Here is an 18049-nt window from a genome sequence, read left to right as displayed (position 1 = left end):
GATTTCATAAAAGGCTTAAGAATCAGCCTGACTAGGAAAAGAGAGGTAAAACACCTGCGTTACTAGTCCCCACACGAACAATGCATTTATTTTCAAACAAAGAGCAGATAATGCTCAAGCTTTGGAAGGGGAGATCTATTTTTCAGAGAAAGTATGGACACCTGAAAGAAACACAAGGGGCATTGTGTTTAGGAATGAAACATGTGATCTAAGGAAATGCCAGTTTATCCAAGTTTTGGCTGAGTTACTGCTTTGTTAAGAGAAGGGACATATTTTTGAAACAACTGTGATTAACTGAAGTTTAATGTGCCTTTTTGTAATTACCTATAATTTTAAAAGATTATATTGTAGCTTGTAAGCCTGGTTTAAGAACAAATCAGGTGATCTTTTTAAAAAACAAAACATCACGTGTTTTATTGTTTAGAATTTACCTCCAAATACAGATGAACTCTACATTTTGCTATTTACTAAGACAATTTTGTTTATTCAATTTGGCTTCTCTTTTGGCCTTTGGTTTCTGAACATGGTCATATCACCACCAATTACTTAATATTTCTCAAAGTTTCTGTAATTATGCTAGTGACTGAAAAATCACTCTGCATAACTGGGATTTCAAATAAGATAAATTATCACAATTTATAGGACCTTGTTGTTCCATGTTCTAATTCAAAGGATAGTGCCTGAGTAAATTTTTCTTATACATTCTAGAACTCATAGACATTAGAACCCTCTGGGTCACAAATGAGCTAAAAGAATAAATGATGCAGATTGTTAGAATTGCTTTTTGAGTCTCACATCCTTTTTTTTTTTTTTTTTTTTTTTTTTTTTTTTTTGAGACGGAGTCTCGCTCTGTCGCCGAGGCTGGAGTGCAGTGGCACGATCTCCACTCACTGCAAGCTCCGCCACCTCCCGGTTAACGCCATTCTCCTGCCTCAGCCTCCCTAGAAGCTGGGACTACAGGCGCCCGCCACCACGCCCGGCTAATTTTTTTGTATTTTCAGTAGAGACGGGGTTTCACTGTGTTAGCCAGGATGGTCTCGATCTCCTGACCTCGTGATCCGCCCGTCTCGGCCTCCCAAAGTGCTGGGATTACAGTCTTGAGCCACCGCGCCTGGCCAAGGCTATTATTTTTTAAAAATGAATTAAATGGAGGTCCTAAACTGAAAAATATACAATAACTGAAATGAAAAATTCAGTAAATGAGCATAATAGCATAATGGAGATGGCAACCAAAAGAGTCAGTGAATATGAAGGCAGCTCAATAGAAATTATACACTGTGAAGAGCAGAGATAAAAAACATCTGACACAAAGTGACTGAAAGTAAAAGAATGGAAAAATAAACATCATGAAAATGGGAAGTGGTATGACTATTTTGATATTAGACAAAGTAGGACTCAAGATAAAGAATATTACAAATGATAAAGCAAGAAATTTCACGATGATAAAAAGAACAACTCATCAGGAAGACCTAACAATCTAAATATCTATGTAGACTGGACATGGTAGCTCATGCCTATATTACCAGCACTTTGGGAAGTTAAGACGAGAGGATTACTTGAGCCAAGGAGTTCAAGAGCAGCCTGGGCAACATAGTGAGACCACATATCTACAAAAATTTAAAAATTAGCCAGGCATGGTAGCACATACCTGTAGTCATAGTTACTCAGGAGGATCACTTAATGCCCACGATTTTAGGTTACAGTGAGCTATGATCATGCCACTGCATTCCAGCTTGGGCAACAGAGTGATGCCTTGTCTCAAAAAATAAAATAAAAATGTATGTACTTAAGAAGAACTTCAAAATTCAGTAGGCAAATATTAATAGAAATAAAGGAAGGATTATTAATAGGCAAATCTACAAATAATGTTAGAGGATTGTAATAGCTCTCTCTCATAAACTGATAACAATTAGGCAAAAAAGTCAGCAAGGAAATAAATGATAAATAGTATTTACCTCATTAATATTTATAAAACACTCAGCCAACAACTGCAGAATGTGCATTCTACTCAAATGTACATAGTAAATTCACTAAGGTAAAATATTCATATATACTAAGCTATACATTCTCAATAAAGTTAAAAAGTTTCTACTTGAAACTTCATATGGAACCAAAAAAGAGCCCACATAGCCAAGACAATCCTAAGCAAAAAGAACAAAGCTAGAGGCATCATGCTACCTCACTTCAAACTATACTACAAGGCTACAGTAACCAAAACAGCATGGTACTAGTACCAAAACAGATATATAGACCAATGGAACAGAACAGAGGCCTCAGAAATAACACCACACATCTACAACCATCAGATCTTTGACAAACCTGACACAAACAAGCAATGGGGGAAAGATCCCCTATTTAATAAATGGTGCTGGGAAAACTGGCTAGCCATATGCAGAAAACTGAAACTGGACCCCTTCCTTACATCTTATACAAAAATTAACTCAAGATGGATTAAAGACTTAAACATAAGACCTAAAACCATAAAAATCCTAGAAGAAAACCTGGGCAATACCATTCAGGACATAGGCATGGGCAAAGACTTCATGTCTAAAACACCAAAAGCAATGGCAACAAAAGCCAAAATTGACAAATGGTATCTAATTAAACTAAAGAGCTCTGCACAGCAAAAGAAACTACCATCAGAGCGAACAGGTAGCCTACAGAATGGGGGAAAATTTTTGCAATCTATCCATCTGACAAATGGCTAATATCCAGAATCTACAAAGAACTTAAACACATTTACAAGAAAAAAACCACCTCATCAAAAAGTGGGCAAAGAATATGAACAGACACTTCTCAAAAGAAGACATTTATGCAGCCAACAAAGATATGAAAAAATGCCCATCTTCACTTGTCATTAGAGAAATGCAAATCAAAACCACAATGAGATACCATCTCACACCAGTTAGAATGGCGATCATTAAAAAGTCAGGAAACAACAGATGCTGGAGAGGATGTGGAGAAACAGGATAGCTTTTACACTGTTGGTGGGAGTGTAAATTAGTTCAACCATTGTGGAAGACAGTGTGGCAATTCCTCAAGGATACAGAACTAGAAATACCATTTGACCCAGCAATCCCACTACTGGATATATACCCAAAGGATTATAAATCATTCTGCTATAAAGACACATGCACATGTATGTTTACTGCGGCACTATTCACAATAGCAAAGACTTGGAACCAACCCAAATGCCCATCAATGATAGACTGGATAAAGAAAAGGTGGCATATATATACCATGGAATACTATGCTGTCATAAAAAGGGTGAGTTCATGTCCTTTGCAGGGACATGGATTGGAAACCATCATTCTCAGCAAACTATCACAGGAACAGAAAACCAAATACCTCATGTTCTCACTCATAAGTGGGAGTTGAACAATGAGAACACATGGACACAAAGAGGAGAACATCATACACCAGGGCCTGTCGGGGGATGGGGGTCTAGGGGAGGAATAGCATTAGGAGAAATACCTAATGTAGGTGACGGGTTGATGCGGCAAACCACCATGGCACATGTATACCTATGTAACAAAACTGCATGTTCTGCACATGTACCCCAGAACTTAAAGAATTATTAAAAAAAAAAAAGTTAAAAAGTTTAAGATGTTATACAATGGAATTAAATTAGAAATTAATCATAGAAAAATCTACAAATATCTGGAAATTAAATAACACAATTCTACTTAATACTGGGGTCAAAGAAAAACTCACAAGAGAAATTATAACATATTTTTGGTGTGCCCTGCCCATGCCCCTCTGCTGCTTTTTCCAGGAGCAGGGAAGGAGTGGAGACAAAGGCTGATGAGGGTCTAATCTAAATTTAATCTCTTGTATTTTTTAACTTTGTGTGTGGAAATAATTACAGATTCACACGAAGTTGCAAAGATAGTACAAGTTTTCATGTACCTGCTAGCTTCCCCACTAGATAAATCCCAGTACTTAAGAGTTATTTAAAACCAGGAAATTGACATTGTCATTTTTCTGTGCCATTTTATCACTCACTACCACTGAAATTAAGATACAGAACTATCACCACAAAGATCTCCCTCATGCTACCCCTTTACAATCACACCACCTCCCCATCCCAAACCCCTGGCAAACACTAATTTGCTCTCCACCTCTATAATTTTGTAATTTCGAGAACATTATATAAACAAAATTATACAACATGTGACCTTTTGAGATTGTTTTTCACTTAGCATAATGAGAGCCATCTAAATGATTATGTGTATCAACAATTCATTCCTTTTTATTAAGTAGTATTCCCTGTAGTATTCACTGCTCACATCATTATTCACTTATTGTAGAACATTTTGATGTTTTTGGTTTGGAGCTATTATAAATTAGGCTGCCATGAACATCGGTGTAAGGATTTTTGTACGAACACAAGTTTTCAACCCCTTTGGGTAAATACCAAGGAGTACAATGCTGGATCATATGTTATGTTTCGCTTTTTGTTTTGTTTTGTTTGTTTTCCAAGATGGAGTCTTTGTCACCCAGGCTGGAGTGCAATGGCATGATCTCGGCTCACTGCAGCCTCCACCTCCCGGGTTCAAGGAATTCTCCTTTCTCAGCCTCCTGAGTAGCTGGGATTAGAGGTGTGCACCACCATGCCCAGCTAATTTTTGTATTTTTAGTAGAGACATGGTTTCACCATGTTGGCCAGGCTGGTCTCGAACTCCAAAGTGTGTTCAGTTTTTTAAGAAACTGCCAAACCATTTTCCACAGTAGCTGTACTATTTTATATTCCTGTCAGCAATGTATGAAAGATCCAATTTCTATGCATTCTCACCAGCATTTGGTGGTATCATAATTTTTAAATGTTAGCTGTTACAATAATTATCTTAAGAATATCTTATTGTATTTTTAATTTGCACTTTGCTAATGGCTATTGATCCTTTTATGCACTTATCTGCATCTGTATAGCCTTTTCAGTGAAGGAAAGAGTGCCAAGGTTATTGTATAAAAAAGCATTCAAGATGGGAGATACTGTTGCTGGCATTTCCAGAAAATACAGTCTGGAGTCTGGTATAGGCTACTTGGAAAAGACAGATCTTGAGCATGACAGGATTTAGATAATGAAGAAGCAAGAAAAGACATTTTTACTGTATACTGCTGCACTCTGTCATTGAGAGTTTAAAACAATAGGCCGGGCGCGGTGGCTCAAACCTGTAATCCCAGCACTTTGGGAGGCCGAGGCGGGTGGATCACGAGGTCAGGATATCGAGACTATCCTGGCTAACATGGTGAAACCCCGTCTCTACTAAAAATACAAAAAACTAGCTGGGCGTGGTGGCGGGCGCCTGTAGTCCCAGCTACTTGGGAGGCTGAGGCAGGAGAATGGCGTGAACCCGGGAGGTGGAGCTTGCAGTGAGCCGAGATCGCGCCACTGCACTCCAACCTGGGAGACACAGCGAGACTCCATCTCAAAAAATAAAAATAAAAAAAAATAAAAAATAAAAAATAAAACAATGCAGCATTTTTATTTACTCAAAAATACATAACCAGAATAAAAAATATGGAGAATAGGCTACTTCAATTTCAAATAGTAAAACTTCCTCAAAAGATCCGGTATTCATATCTTTATCCCAAAACTTGCCCCCTCTAGTAATTGCCCACATCTCTTTAACCTCCACTTTTCTCCTCTTCTCTGCAGCTCTATACATCAATCTGTCTCTTTTTTCTTCCTTATAAGAAATAAAGTAGTACATTTTTAACTTCTCCCAACTTCTTCCATTATCAGTTCAGAAAAATACAGAAGGATTATATTGTGACTGTTTATCCTGTGAATGTTAGGAAAAGGTACAAGTTCCACATGATATGCGAAGAAACCAGAGGGAAGAGCAGGTATTTTCAAATATAAAGAGTAAATAAGATATCTTAAATATTCACTGAGTTTCAGTGTATGGCAATGTATTTCTACCTATATGTGCCCAATTAAGTGCACTTATGGATTACTAAATTCACTCTCACACAATGGCTTTAAAAGGCAAAGAAAAGGCACATTGAAGGTAATGGAACAATGCACACACAATACCAAACAAGAAAATAGCACAATCTCCATCAGCCCCATCTTTATTTAAAAACAATAACAATATAATCAAGTCTGTAAAGAAGCTAACCAAAGTAATTTAAAATTATTTTTTAAACTATTTGAAAAAATTGCAGTTATCAGTAACAATGAACTTTATTATTCATTGAACTAAGATGTTAATAATTATGTACATGTGTATAATATATGAATAAGTAAATAAATATCAACAGTCAAAAAAGGTTTAGAGCCCACTTAGAACACTGAAAGTGCTGTTCTCTCTACCTCTCTCACTCTACCCTACCCACTGGTTAGACACTGCTCTTGCAAATGTCAGGCTCCTGGCTTGAGCTCCTACCCAGTTCTCTTGAGTTCCTGAGGTTTCTCTGGTCCCTCTTTTCCAAGGTACAGGTTCCTGGAGGAATCCTGGCCTTGCGTACCAACTGAATGACTTGATCCTGTTTTTCTTTGCCTCAATTCTGGATAGATTTCCTGAGTTTGCATCTCATATTCTAGTCCTTCCTCTCAACCTCCCATCTTGACCAAAACTCATCTTCTAGGGTAAATATGGCCCCTCATTTGGATATCATGCCCACTTGGCTGTCTTCTTGGTACCTAAGAAAGAGCCCAACAGCTGTGGGGCTGAAAAAGTAGTAAGAGCAGGACAGAGAATGCCAATACCTACAGTTCTAATGAGTCACTTACACTACATTGTTCTAGGTGTAAAGTTCTTAAAATCCAAAGTTAAGGAAAAAAAATATTTATAGGTAATTTTAAAAAACAATAACACAGCACTTAATGGAAATACCAAGAACCAACTATCCAGTACCAAGAACATTTCCAATATAATGATACATTTACAGTGATGCTTTTTTAAATTGATAAACATTGTATTTCTGGTGTATAACATGGTGTTTTGATATATGTACATATTGTGTAATGGTTAAATCAAGCCATTTACTTCACATACCATTTTTTGGTCATGAGAACACTTAAAATCTACTCTCAGCAATTTTCAAGTATACAATCTATTGTTATTAATGATAATCACCATGAGGTAAAGTAGATCTTTTGAACATATTCCTCTTGTCTAACTGAAATTTTGTGCTCTTTATTCAACGTCTCCATAATCCTCCTACCCCTTTACAGTGATGCTTTTTGAGTCACAGACTCCGCTGGTCTATGAGTTTCTTGAAAATAGGGACCATGGCCTATGCAACTTTGTTTCCCCAGACCTGGCCTTCAAACTTATGATTAATATTATTTAGTGATTGTTACTACTTTTAAAACACTATGTGTCAAGCTCTTGCTAAGCATATTGCAAATATTACCCCGTTTAATCCTCATAACAATCTTATTAATTCCTTTTTACAGATGAAGAAATTACACTCAGAAGCCCAGTAACTTACCTAAGATCTTACAATTAGTACATGGTTGAACTGGGATTTTAACTCAGGTCTTTCTCACTTTGAAATTCAAACTCTTAACAAGACTACTCTAATGCTGAGCGGGGAAAGTGGGGTAGGGAGATACATACAAGTTTGCCACTGCTTCCCAGGCCAGAAGTAACAGCAAGTTCCTACTTAGAAAATGTGACCTCCAGCCATGTTTCCAGCTAATTATGACTTCTCTGGCATTAAAGACACGGATCACAACACTCTCAGACATAGGAAATCTCTAAAATATGTCACAGAAAAAATAAGTTGTAGTGACACACATATCCAGTGAGTGAAATATAAAATACTAACTTTTGTAAATGTAGCTGAGGTTACTTTTCCTTGTGAGTTTAATTATTGCTGGCACATAAAATGAAGCTATTTGCAAATTCATACCTCTTAATTTGGCACAAGGTAGTAACTTAAAGAAAAAAAACTATAGGTAGGCAAAAAAAAAAAAAAAAAAATCACTGCTTACAGCAGTACACAGAACCAAAAAGTGATGCAATTTTAACTGCATGTCTTCTCAAGTTGGAGAATTCATTAGCACCTGTATAGTACTTGGCTAATTTCAGACAAAGCAAGTTGCATATTTAACCATAAGTTCATCTTGCTTTGTAGTTCTATGGCTTCATATTAGAAGTTTAAGTATACCAATTACTTCATCATTTAATACAGATATAAAATAACCATTTCAGGTTATTTTTCTTTTAAGTTTTGATCACTCATAGCGTTTTTTAAGTAACACATTCTTTTCTAAGTGTACATTCTTAAGAGTATATTCTACTATTGAAGTTGGCTTTAGCCACTAAAATTAGAAAATACACCGTAGTGCTCTTTTCTTTTCAACTCTAAATAAATTTTAATTTACAGGTTTTTTTAACAGAAAATAAGCAAAATGTATTTACTTAATATACATCACAAGAGCTCAATCAGATACTTAATTTTAAAAACAGAAATGGGCCAAATGTCATGGCTCATGCCTATAATCCCAGCACTTTGGGAGGACGAGGTAGGAGGATCTCTTGATCTCTGGAGTTCCAGGACAGCCTGGATAACACAGGGAGACCCCGTATCTACAAAACATAAAAATAAAAATTAGCCTGGTACTGTGACTTACACCTGTGGTTCCAGTTGCTTGGGAGGCTGAGGTGGCAAAATGGAAAAGCCCAGGAGGTCAAGGTTACAGTGAGCCGTGATCATGCCATTGCACCCCTGTTAGAGCAAGACCCTGGCTCAAAAATAAAATAAAAAATAAAAAACAGAAACAAAACAAAAATAACAAACACCACAGCTCAAGATACAGAGTCCTATATAGAAATCAAGTAAATTTCCCATCTAAGGGAAAAATGAAGAGACAACACAAGGAGAGGTTGGGCAGCCTGAGTCAGGGCTCCTGGCTGGAGACCTGCTTTGAGTAGATTTCTTGCAGGTTATTTCTTAAAAGCTGTGGAGTTTTTCTAGAACTCAGCAGCATGTGTGTTCAAAAGGCTATCGATGTTGAGTTCTAGTAGTAGGCTGTGGATGGAGTGCAGGGTGTTCTTGACATCATACAGGGCAGACCACTTGTCCTTCAGGATGTCCAGACAGGTGTTACACTGGGCGTCAACGTTGAGATAGTAGCAGGGCGTGAGGAACTTAACCAATAGCATACTGTATGGGTAGCCACTGGGGAACTCCAGGGAAATATTATATCTCAGGTCTTCTGTGCCAGCTGCTTGAGGGATAGTCCTAGTGATTTCAAAAGGTTGTCTGATACAGGTAAGGCATAAATCCCTTTGTTGCCAGAGATCACAAGGGTCTTCAGCTCCTGCTGCATCCTGCTATACCCACTGCTGCGCTCCGCTCCTTTATGGGCAGCAATGCTGGTGGCAGCTGTGTTGCAGTTTTGGCAGGCCATCCAGGCAGCACCGGTGGCGAGACAGGAACTCAGAGAACATGACTGCAACTGCCTACTTTTTTTAAAATGGTAGATGAAAATGCTTAAGTGGACTAACCAGCTCCTAATTGTCTCATTTTACTGAAAACTGTTTCTAGTCAACAAGGATGGGCCCCATCAGTCTTACGGTATGAGAAAACCTGATCTCCGGCCAAAAGTGGATGTTCTGAAGTGGATACATAATCTAACCACTGTTAATCTGATTCTTCCTCCTGGAGACGTGGAATTGAGACCCAATTCTAATCAGTTAAGGCTGCTTGCTTAAACTAATTTGCTTCAGGGGGAACGTCCCCCCAACATAAACACTGAAGCAAAAGTAACATGGGAACATATGTACTATCTTAACAAAAACTACCAGTGCTATAGGCTGAATTACGTCCCTGCCCCCAAAATTCTTAAGTTGAAGTCCTAGCCCTTAGTACCTCAGAATGTAACTGAATTTAGAGATAGGGTCATTTTTTAAACTTTTTCATGTTAGGTAATGTGCAGACTGGTATCAAGGTCTGAGGGAGACACACCTCACACAATAACGTGAAAACACAATCATTACTTTATGAAACACAAAAGAACCTAGGTTCTTTAAAGAGGTAATTAAATTAAAGTGAAGTCATTAGGATGGGCCCTCATCCAACGTGACCAGTGTCCTTACTAAGATGTGGAAATGTGGACACAGACAATACAGGGGGAAGACAATGTGAAGGGGCAGGGAGATTATTTCCATCTACAAAGCGAGAAGAAGCCTGGAACAGATCCTTCCTTCACGGCCCTCAGAAAAAGACAACCCTGCTGATAACCTAATCTCAGACTTTTAACCTCAGGACTGTGAGAAAATAAATTTGCTAGTTAGCCCCAGCCACTAACACAACCATAAAGGGACACATCCTTGTTTGAGATGCTTGGGATAGAATGTAAGACCCTGAAGGAATAGGTATCAGAAGCCACAGAAACAAAGCAGATGGTAAAACTACTCTGGATGGCACCAGAAAAAAACTGTTTTTTCTGTCTCCAGGAAAGAAGGAGAAAGAAGTCAGTAAGAAAGTTTGAAGTGTAGGGACTTTTTGGATGAAGGGCCAAAAGAATTTTCTCAGGAGTGTCTGAAAGTATTCCCAACGAGCACTCCTGATTATATTCCTATGATATAAACCCCCAAACCTTCAACAAAATCTATTACATATGGAAACAGAAACGCACAGCCAGAGGTGACCATGAGAACATCAACCTGGCATTCCTCCACCCCCTTATCTCACTGCTCTCTCATTCAGAAATTTGTAGAAATCTCACAGAAGTCACATGAGCCCCACCAGGTATGAAATATGGTTCATGACAATATTATCTAAATCTCAAAGCACTGGGATATTTTAGCTGACACTTGGAACTGCAAAGAAAGATGAAGTAGACTCGCAGATAGATGCAGAAATGAAAGACCAAGTGACCCTAGAGAGAGAGAATGAGAGTTATGAGGCTATTTTCTGGTTCTAATTCCTCATTTAGCCAGACTGACTCCCTGCTTTAGAAATACCCACATCCCTATATTCTTCTTGGGATAACTTTATAGCCTCAAAATAAATCCCCCTTTTTTGATGTTGGTTAAACTAGCTCATGTTAGTTTCATTTCTGATTAAAATAATTTTAACTAGGATTTATATAATATACATATGAAAGGACATCATAAATAAACAGCAAAACCAGACAGTTATTAGAAGTTTTAATCTGGGCTGCTATTCCAGGGGGGACATTTATACCATAACAATACAGTGAATAAAAGAACTGCCTCATTTTTCCAAACTAGTATCACATAGAATACTTCACATACTGTCAATATTAGGTAGGGGTTAATAAGTGTGCTATAAAAAAGAGTGTTTTGAGGTCAAATACATTTGGAAAATACTAATACAGAATAAACGACTTCTGAGCAGTTGGGGGAGACTTTTTTTAAGGGGAGTTGACTATAAGACCCTTTCTTCCCACTGAGTGGCAGAGAAGGTACATTATTGAAGGGAACTTAAAGGTAATTACTTCGACAATAACAAGTTTATACTTGTTACAAAAGTAGCTAAAATAATATAATATCAACGTAAGGACAAAATCTAGTTCATCTCTAAAGCAGTATAATGTAATGGTTAAAACCCATGATTTCTAGAACTAGGCTGCCAATCTCTCTGTAACTATTTCCTCATCTCTAAATAATACTTACCTCAATGCTTTGTGAGAATTAAATGAGTTACTATATGTATTAGTCCGTTTTCATGCTGCTGATAAAGACATACCCAAGACTGAGCAATTTACAAAACAAGGAGGTTTATTGGACTTACAGTTCCATGAGGCTGGGGAGGCCTCACAATCACGGCAGAAAGTGAAATGCAAGGAGGAGCAAGTCACATCTTACATGGATGACCGCAGGTAAAGAGAGAGCTTGTTCAGGGAAACTCTCATTTTTTAAAACCATCAGATCTCATAAGACTCATTCACTATCACAAGAACAGTGCATGAAAGACTCGTACCCATAATTCAATCATTTGGGTGGGGACACAGCCAAACCACATCACTATATAAAAAGTACTTCAGCCAGGCACGGTGGCTCACACTTGTAATCCCAGCACTTTGGGAGGCTGAGGCAGACGGATTACTGGAGGAGTTCAAGACCAGCCTGGACAATATGATGAAACCCCATCTCTACTAAAAATGTAAAAGTTAGCCGGGTGTGGTGGTACATGCCTGTAGTCCCAGCTGCTCAGGTGGCCAAGGCATGAGAATCACTTGAACCTGGGAGGTGGAGGTTGCAGTGAGCCAAGACTGCACCATTGCGCTCCAGCCTGGGTGACAGAGTGAGACTCTGTCTCAAAAAAAATGTACTTCAAAGTGGCAAACTTCTGAAAATGCTAGTCATTATTATGAAGATGCCTCCCTAAAAATCTGTAATTTATCAACTTCTAAGACAGACTGAGAACTTTCCAGATTTTATATATCAGCTTAAAGAAAGTGACCCATTCAGGGCCAGGTGTGGTGGCTCACGCCTGTAATCCTGGCACTTTGGGAGGCCAAGGCAGGTGGATCATGAGGTCAGGAGTTCAAGACCAGCCTGGTCAAGATTGTGAAACCCCATCTCTACTAAAAACACAAAAAGTTAGCCAGGCATGGTGGCAGGCACCTGTAATCCCAGCTACTCGGGGGGCTGAGGCAGGAGAATTGCTTGAATTTGGAGGGCAGAGGTTGCAGTGAGCCAAGATCATGCCACTGCCCTCCAACCTGGGCAACAGAGTGAGACTCTGTCTCAAAAAAAAAAAAAAAAAATGAAAGTGACCCATTCAGAATGAACCAACTTGAGACACAGAAGAAGACTGGCCAGTGACACCACAGAAGGCCAAAAAGTCAAGAACTCTGATTAGAACCAGGACAAAGGGTTTTAAAATATGCTGTTGCTGTTGAAGAGGTTGGTAGTTAACCTAGAGCCATGATTTCGCTATAGCTTTATAGTATTTCAATTTTTATGTATAATTATTTTTATTATGTTCTGATTCATGTCCCATTTAGATGGTATTAAGGGTATATACTGTACCTGGGGACAACCACCTATATTTGCATGACTGTCATATCTCCAAGGTCATGTTAACAGGGCCTAAATAATTTCTCTAATTTAACGTTAATTTGCTTTTTAAAAAAATGTGTTGTTTATTTTTAGTAGAGAAACATCTCTCTATGTTGTCTACTCCGCTTGCAAACTCCTGGCCTCAAACGATTCTCCAGACTCAGCTTTCGAAAGAGAAGGGATTACAAGCTAATGTTAACTTACTTTAATCGTGTGTAGATGATCCTTTTCTTAATGGAGATAATGACTTCTACCTTGGTTTCAGACATTTTTTGACCACTATTATGCAATTTCTTTTTTAAATTTTGTTTTATTAATCTATTTTTAAATTTTAATTTATTTTTATTTGTATATATTCATGGAATACAAGAATGACTTTGCTAGGCTGATGTACTGTATCATGTAATTTCTTAAACTAGTAATTAATGCTTATCAGAATTATCTCAAATAGATCTTTACTCTTAGAGGTATTGTAAACTAGTATTAACAAAAATAAATCCTCTCAAATCTCAAAAATGATGTAATTATATACAAAAAGATAGCCAACTGGGCTTTTCTTCGTCTTTTTTTTTTTTTTTTTTTTGAGACGGAGTCTTGCTCTGTCGCCCAGGCTGGAGTGCAGTGGCAGGATCTTGGCTCACTGCAAGCTCCGCCTCCCGGGTTCACACCATTCTCCTGCCTCAGCCTCCCGAGTAGCTGGGACTACAGGCACCCGCCACCACGCCCGGCTAAATTTTTGTATTTTTAGTAGAGACGGGGTTTCATGGAGTTAGCCAGGATGGTCTCGATCTCCTGACCTTGTGATTCGCCCGCCTCGGCCTCCCAAAGTGCTGGGATTACAGGCGTGAGCCACTGTGCCCGGCCTTCTCTGTCATTTTAAATAGCAAAAGTAAAACTCAAAATAATTGGTAGCATATTTTAGATATTTCAAAAATATGGAACAATATTATTGTGATCAGAAATTCTACTTCAAAATATAATTATTTTATAAAAATTACGTTTATTTAAAACCATAAAAGTTATAGTTGTTATGTTACATTTGCTTACAATTTTCCTTGAGAATAAGGATTTTATTACCTCACCCCCAAAATTATTTAATTACAATACTGAGATATGTAAGGGTCCATCAATTATTCTGATCTTATAAAAATTATTTAAAACACTTACAAATGTGAATGCAGAACCCTATCTTTCACATAAAAGTTTCTTGAGAACTCTCCATATTTTACACAGAATTTTTCAGCTATATGTGACCTTATAAGCCAAACATTTCAACTCCCTCATTTTAAGCAAACTGAACATCACAATAACGATACCCAAAGTGACAGAAGAGAACCATAATACAGACCTTGAGCTCCAAAGTTCTTTAGATATTTATTCTGCATTTCATTAATGGCTTTATCTAGACTTGATTTTTTTTTTTTTTTTAAGACAGAGTTTTGCTCTTGTTGCCCAGGCTGGAGTGCAATGGCACTATCTTGACTCACTGCAACCTCTACCTCCGGGGTTCAAGCAATTCTCCTGCCTCAGCCTCCCTAGTAGCTGGGATTACAGGCATGCACCACCACGCCTGGCTAATTTTGTATTGTTAGTAGAGGCAGGGTTTCACCATGTTGATCAGGCTGGTCTTGAACTCCTGATCTCAGGTAATCTGCTGGCCTTGGCCTCCCAAAGTGCTGGAATTACAGGCCTGAGCCACCATGTCCAGCTGATTTTTTTTTCATTAGAAAAATTGCTTATATAAATCAGACTACAAACATGCTTTTTTTTTTTTTTTTTTTTTAAAGATAGTATGTCGCTCTGTTGCCCAGGCTGGAGTACAGTGGTGCAACACAGTTCTCTGCAGCCTTGACCTCCTGGGCTCAAGCAATCCTCCTCTTCAGCCTCCCAAGTAGCTGGGACCACAGGTACAGACAACTGCTCCCAGCTTCTTTATGTATTCTTGATATAAGCCCTTTATCTGATATATCATTTGTAAATATTTTCTCCCAGTCTATGGCTTATCCTTTCATTTCTTAATTATGAATTTTGAAGATCAGAAGTTCTTAACTTTGACAAAGTCAAATCTATGTATTTTGTTCTCTTTTGAATCATTCGTTTGGTGTCATATATAGTATTTGTATAACTCAAGGTTACAAAGTTTTTATCCTAAAAATTCTGAGGTTTTATATTTCATATTTAGAATCATGATCTAAGTTAACATTTGTATAATGTACGGATAGTTCTTTTTTTATGTAAATATCCAATTCTTCCAGCACTATTGTTGAAAAATCTCTTTCCTTTCTCCTGAATTGTCTTTTTACCTTTGTCAAAAATGAATTGGTCATATATATGTGGATCTATTTCTGAACTCTCTATACATTCTTACTGAATTTTTATTGTCTATGCCAATACCATACCATTTTGATTACTGTGGCTTTATGATAAATCTTAAAATCATGTAGTGTAATAAGTGGTGTGCTGAAACTGGCTTGTACCCATTCACAAGAGCTGATCTTGTACATCTCTTCCGTACCTTGTGTTCAGTGATGTCACATTAGTAGCTTGAAATCAGCCATGGTGTACTCACACCACAAAAGTATTTCCAGAGAGCTAGTTGTTAAACATCAGCACACCACTAGGTATAAATTCTCTAATTTATTCAAAGTTGTTCCGACTTGGCATTTCAACATAAATTTTAGAATCAACTTGTCAATTTATACAAAAATGCTAGGATGTTTACTAGGATTGCATAAAATTTATAGATCAATTTAGGAAGAAATTACATCTTTTTTTTTTTTTCTTTACAGGGTCTCCCTCTGTTGCCCAGGCTGGAGTGCGATGGCATGAACACAGCTCACTGCAGCCTTGACCCCCTGGGCTCAAGCGATCCCCCCACCTCAGCCTCCCAAAGTGCTGGAATTATAAGCATGAGCTACCATGCCCAGCCAAGAAATTACATCTTAAGAATAAAGAGTCCTCTAATCCATGAACCCTGTATCTCTCTCTATTTGAGTATTCCTTAATGTCCATCAGCAATATTTTATAGTTTTTAGTTACAGTTCTCACACATATTTTGAAAAATTTATACCAAAATAGTTCATAATTTTTGGTAGTACTCAATATACTATTGTAAATAGTATTGTTTTTCAGATTTTAATTTTAGGTTATTCATTGCTATTATTTATTATTGTTTTTATATAATGATCTTGTTTACTACAAGCTTGCTAAATTCAATTATTAGTTTTAGAATACTTTTTGTAGATGCTACAGAATTTTCTACACAGATACTCATGTACCTGAAAAAGACAGTTTTACTTCTTCCTTTCCAGTCTACATGGCCTTTTATTTTTTCTTGCCTTATTTGTGTCAGTCTTTCACTATCCCCATTAACCATGATGTCAGCAGTAGGTTTTTCATAGATGCCACTTGTCATAATGAGTGAATTCTCTTCCATTCCTAGTTTACAAATACCTTTTATCAGGAAAGTCTGTTAAATATTGTCCAAAAATTTTTTGCACCTATTGAAATAATCATTGGCTTCAATTTGCTAAAATTTTTAGAATTTTATAACTATTTCATAAGAAATATGAATCTACAAAATTCTTTTCTTGCAATGTCTTTGTTTAATTTTTGTATCAGAGTAATGCTGGCCTCATAAAATGAACTGGTAGTTATTTCCTCCTCTTTGATTTTCTGGAAAAGTTTGTATAAAATTGGTGTTTTTTCTTCCTGGAATGTTTGTAAGAATTCCAGTGAAACTATTTACCAGTGAAACTCTTGGCTTGGAATTCTTTATGGTTAGGTCTTTAACTACAAATTAAATTTATTTAATAAATAAAAGGCTATTTCTTCTTGGATTAGCTTTGATAGTTTGTGTGTCTCTCAAGTAATTGTGTCTATTTCATCTAAGTCAACTATACTGGCATAAAATTCATAATATTCCCTTCTTACACTTTTAATCTGTTGCATCTGTATTGATATCACTTCTTTCATTCCTAATATTGATAATTTGTGTTTTCTCCCTCTACCCCTAATCCTATCCTGTTTCTTTTCCCCTCTGATCAGTGTGGCTAAAAGTTTATCAGTTGTATTGATTCAGTCAAAGAAGCAGCTTTTGGTTGTACTGATTTTTTCTGTCTCTGTCTTCCAGTTCATTGATTTCTACTCTAATTTTTATTATTTTCTTTCTCTTCTTTTTCTGGTTTCTTAAGGTGGAAGTTGAGGTCACTGATTTGAGATCTTTCTCTTTCCAACATAGACACTTAATGTCTATATTTTATTTAAAACACATTTAGTGTTATAAATTTCCTTGTAAGTACTGCTGTAGCAACATCCCACAATTTTAATATGTTGAATTTTCATTACCATCTAGCTCAAAATACTTTCCTATTTGATTTCATCACTGACCTATGAGTTACTTAGGAGTGTGTTGTTTAGTTTACAAATATCTGGGGAATTCCCCACACATCATTACATCATTCTGTTATTGATTTCTAACTTAATGCCATTGTCATCAGAAAACATACTTTGTATTAACTGAGTCTGTTTAAATTTGAGACTTGTTTTATGACCTAGAATATAGCCTAACTGGGGGAGGGGGGAGGGATTGCATTGGGAGTTATACCTGATGTAAATGACGAGTTGATGGGTGCAGCACACCAACATGGCACAAGTATACATATGTAACAAACCTGCACGTTATGCACATGTACCCTAGAACTTAAAGTATAATAATAATAAAAAAATAAAATAAAATAAAATAAAAATAATGGAAAAAAAAAAAAAAGAATATAGCCTAACTGGGTCAACGTTCCATGTGCACTTGAAAAGAACATGTGTTTTGTTGTTTTACAGTGATCTACAAATGTCAAGTACATCTAGTAGGTTGATAGTGTTAAGCCTTCTACACTTCTACTGATTTTCTGTCTACTTACCCTATCAATTATTGAAAGAGGAGTATTGGAATCTCCAGACATAATTATGGCATCTAATTATAAATTTTTCCTATACTCCTTTCAGTTCTATCAGATTTTGATTCATGTGCTTTCCATTTATATCATTAGACACATGAA

The 18049-nt window shown here is 37.0% G+C and overlaps 1 long non-coding RNA gene, 1 other non-coding gene and 1 pseudogene across 7 annotated transcripts in view; all 3 read right to left on the bottom strand.

Annotated features, from left to right (window-relative positions):
- Nucleotides 1-18049, bottom strand: part of LOC103222644 (uncharacterized) — a 353739-nt gene that overhangs the window by 310711 nt on the left and 24979 nt on the right. The window contains exon 4 of one of the 6 annotated variants that reach the window (XR_005234821.2): nucleotides 6067-8546. The exons of the other annotated variants lie outside the window; for them this stretch is intronic. This is a non-coding gene — a long non-coding RNA (uncharacterized lncRNA). Of the gene's footprint in view, nucleotides 1-6066; nucleotides 8547-18049 lie in introns of those variants that run through there. 6 annotated transcript variants of the gene reach the window in all.
- Nucleotides 8563-11027, bottom strand: LOC103222643 (ubiquitin-conjugating enzyme E2 C-like; annotated as a pseudogene).
- Nucleotides 9877-9979, bottom strand: LOC119618709 (small nucleolar RNA U13). Its single transcript, XR_005235077.1, has one exon. It is a non-coding gene; the product is annotated as a small nucleolar RNA U13 (small nucleolar RNA).

Source organism: Chlorocebus sabaeus, chromosome 18, assembly GCF_047675955.1.
Source record: "Chlorocebus sabaeus isolate Y175 chromosome 18, mChlSab1.0.hap1, whole genome shotgun sequence".
NCBI lineage: Eukaryota > Metazoa > Chordata > Mammalia > Primates > Cercopithecidae > Chlorocebus > Chlorocebus sabaeus.
The sequence above is the reverse complement of the archived record's forward strand: the minus strand, read 5'-3'. Positions and strand labels throughout refer to the sequence as shown.